Raw genomic sequence first — 3,936 nt, 5'->3', positions numbered from 1 at the left:
TTAGAGAGAACTACATGACTTGGTGAAGAATTAACACTAATACAACACTACTAACCGACAATTAGCAAAACTAACTTCCTTGTTTGCACCTTGAAGATTCCAAGGTCATGTCTAACTTTCACGTAAACAGAGACACCCCATACGTCACCCATGCTGACGAAAAGCTCACAAAACTAATCCGCTCCAGACCTCCTGACCTTACATTGTGTCACACCCTTGAACCAGACGACGGAAACGTCTGGGGGCTTGTGCGTGACTTCATCTTGAAATATCATTACAGTGAATATAATTGAAACATAACATCATCATCATCACACATGTAATATAACAACATTCATTGTTTACATCGAGTATTGTATTTGAATATTACATGCCAAAATAGTAAGAGTATGATGAAACAAAATATAACACAATATCCATTAGTTTGTTTCGTTCATCTTGCTTCAACGGTTTCCAGAGAATACAAGTTATTTTGAAAATGGTCAACATAAAAATGTTGGTGAGTTCATAAGCATGTTTGTGAAAATGATTTGTATAACTTTGAAAACCACCAGAAAATCCTATATTTTCTGCAAACTGTTTAATGTGTTTGTGTCAGATCTTGTATTAATGCATGTATGTTATTGTTTATTTGACTAAAAGGGTAAAGAGAATGTAGAGAGAATGTACAGAGCATGTAAAGAGAATGTTCCTAGACAACTCGATGTTGTCTGTAAAAGAGAAAGTTGCCATACCAATCCCCGAGGTTGAGTACCAATACGAGAATGTTTCCGAGTGATCCAAGAGAGAAGAGAAAGGTCTTCCGTAAACTTCATAACGTTAATTCCTCTAAGTGAGTCGTCATAAAAATACTAAATAATGACAATTTCGCATGTCTTGGCGTTGTTGGACGCCGATTTTGATTTTTGATTATAAGGTTTTCGTCACCCTAGACTGAGTTAGTCTAACTGTAGCGAACAACTCAGGTGTGGGGTGTCATCCCCGTATAGATCTATACACAAATCCCCGCTCTCCCTCCAAGAGACTCTGGTTATAACTACAGGCTACAATCATACACTTAATAGGTGCTAACCGACAAAACTCACTAGATCCTTAATCGAATTTACGCAAAGAAAGGTATAATCTCATTCCAGGCCCAATGAACCATGTAAGTGAACCACTAAGGCATCGCTAAACATGTAAATCATTTAAAGACCCAAATTGGAATGAAATTATATAACATGGGCCCGAAATATATATATGAAAGGACAACTAAGGCTCATTTCACATGTAAGTTATTCATAGGCCCAAATAGCACACAAATAGTATCCAAGGTCCGCCGCACATGTTAATGGGTCAATGAGGCCCAAATAACATATAAATAGTATATAGGACCTATCACACATAAAAATGGGCCACTAAGGCCCAATAATCTAGAAAATGATCAAAATAATCCGTTTGTTAGTTATCATTGGTTTTGGTTCAAGTATTCACTAAAATAGTAAAAGAAAGAAGAACACATATAAAACTTATTTCCAGGCCCAATAAACATGTAAGTGGACCACGAAGGCCCACTATACGTGTCTATTATTTCCAGGCTCAAAGGAATATGAATGTCTATCCTAAACCCAATATATATGTAAAAGGACACTAAGGCCCACTAAACATGTATATTATTTTCAGGCCCAATAAGGATATGGATATCGTTTTTAACCCGTTTGCTATTGTTTTGTTTATTTTAGCTTGATTATTTACAAAGTTGATTTAAAAAGCCCACTTTTTGTAAAACTGACGTTCTTGGCTCAATAAGCCAAAAATTTACAATTAAGGCCCAATTTTTGTAAGAATACACTTTAGTCTCCATTTTGTTCAAAACTTGTGTTGATGACTAGTTTGTGGTAAAAATAACATTTTAAACCCATTTTTGTCAAAATATTATTTTTGGCTTGATTTTTGTGGAAATACACATTATTCTGGTTTTGGGCTTTTCCGACCTAGTTTTTGGAAAATTTGTAGAAAAATCATCGTAATTCAAAATTTGGATCCGTAAATTCTGGAATTTTGTAAATTTTGTCTGATTTGTTCACAATTTTTCTCATAATTTTTAATGACTTCTAACAAGTGTGAAATTGCTCACCTTCATAGGCTGGTCCGAAATTATTTCAAATCTGATAGACAGTTTTGTAAAATTCGCCAAAAATTGTAGAAAAATCGTATGAAAACGTGAGAGTAGTCATTTTAAAGGTATAAACCTGAACTGTTTGCATGTAAAACATTTTGGAAAAATATTATCATTAAGGGGGTCAAAACAGTCCGAGATTGGACCAAAACTTTTCTGTCAAGGGTTGTTTTATGAGTTTAATTTATAGACGTTAGAACACAACACTCTTTTTTGCTATTTAAAGTGTATAAATCCCAGATCTACTAGTTTATATGTAATATATGTGATAAAACATACTTTTCTCAAAGTTCTTATGAAGATCCAAGTGATAAACTTCAAGTTCTTAACATATTTTTAGATTAATGAAGTAATCAACACATAATCACCAAATAATTCATGGAAAACACACATAGTCATGCATATACACATAGATCTACACAAAGCAACTTGTATTCTCCCCCAAAAACAAGTAAAAACCAAGGTATGAACTCACCTTTGTTTTGATGTTTCGGTTTTGAAGAAGAGATGAGGAGATTTTTAGTCCTAGCAACACCTTGAAGTAGTTTTCGAGCTTATGAAGTTTCTAAGGTGTGATCATGGAATAAAGTTATGTAAGAAGGAGTTCTTAATGTTAAATTGAAAGGAGATGTTGGTGTTTGATAATAACTTACCAAAGATGGAGATTGTGGTGAAAAATCCTCTTGTAAACACCCTAAATCTTGAAAATTTTGGGGGATGATGGAGGAGTTGTTCTTGAGAGCTTGAGAGAAATTTTTGCAAGTGAAGTGTGTGTGTGTGTGGGGGGGGGGGGGCTCTTCTCGGCCAAGAGAAATAAGAAGAGATAAGGAGCATTGCATGAAGGGTAATAAGTGTCTAGATGTATGTGATTATCTAGATATATGCTAGATAATCATGTGTTGGCAAAGTTTAAATCAGCCTCCTTCCATTTTTTTATTTCTTTTTTTTTTATGTTTTGGAATGATGTTGGGCTGAGATTGGGCTAAGGTAAATGAGGATGACGTGATCCATCCCATTTTTGGTCTTGATCGAATTTATGAAGCCCAAAAATCATTTTTCGGCCTATTGGGTCCTTAAGAAGGTTCACGGCCCAAAATGGTAAAAGAAATGGGTTTATGGCATCATTAAGGTTAATTAAATCATTTATGACCCATCATGGCCCATTGGAGGTAGAATGAATCATTCTAGGCCCAAAATGTTATAGACTGATGAATGGAGTCCAATTAGAACCCAATTTGGGTTTTCTTGGCCCCAATATAGTTGAATTGAATGCTTATTGGTCCATTAGGCCCAATAAGGAGATCCTAATCCAATATGGATTCAAACCGGGATTCTTAGGATTTTCAGACTCTTAGTTGAACACATGAGGTGTATTTGGATGAGAATAGAGTATGATATTCACTTAGAGTACCAGTTATTATACTAGTTGAAAGATCATATGAGAGTGGAAATTTCCTAGCAAAAATGCTAGTTGTGACACATTGTTTTCTAAATAACCGAAGAAGGAATCTTCAACCAAATGCCATAGCTGACAATCTCACACACAGACGTACCGGCGAAAACCCTAAACAAAATCCTAGCAGGAAAAGACTAAACTAACCCATACATCAATCATGTTGATCGAAAATTCACAGATTTCATCGGTTCGAGATTTTCCCGGCCACACATCGTCCTACTAGTAAACTGAATTTATGGAACCCACAGCCGGCCACCATCAACGATAACCTCACACACAATGCACCAACGAAGACCTGAAACCATTGAATGCATACTAAACT

Source organism: Lactuca serriola, chromosome 4 (assembly GCF_051521515.1).
Source record: "Lactuca serriola cultivar US96UC23 chromosome 4, Lser_US96UC23_V15, whole genome shotgun sequence".
Taxonomy (NCBI): domain Eukaryota; kingdom Viridiplantae; phylum Streptophyta; class Magnoliopsida; order Asterales; family Asteraceae; genus Lactuca; species Lactuca serriola.
Note: the sequence above shows the minus strand (reverse complement) of the source record.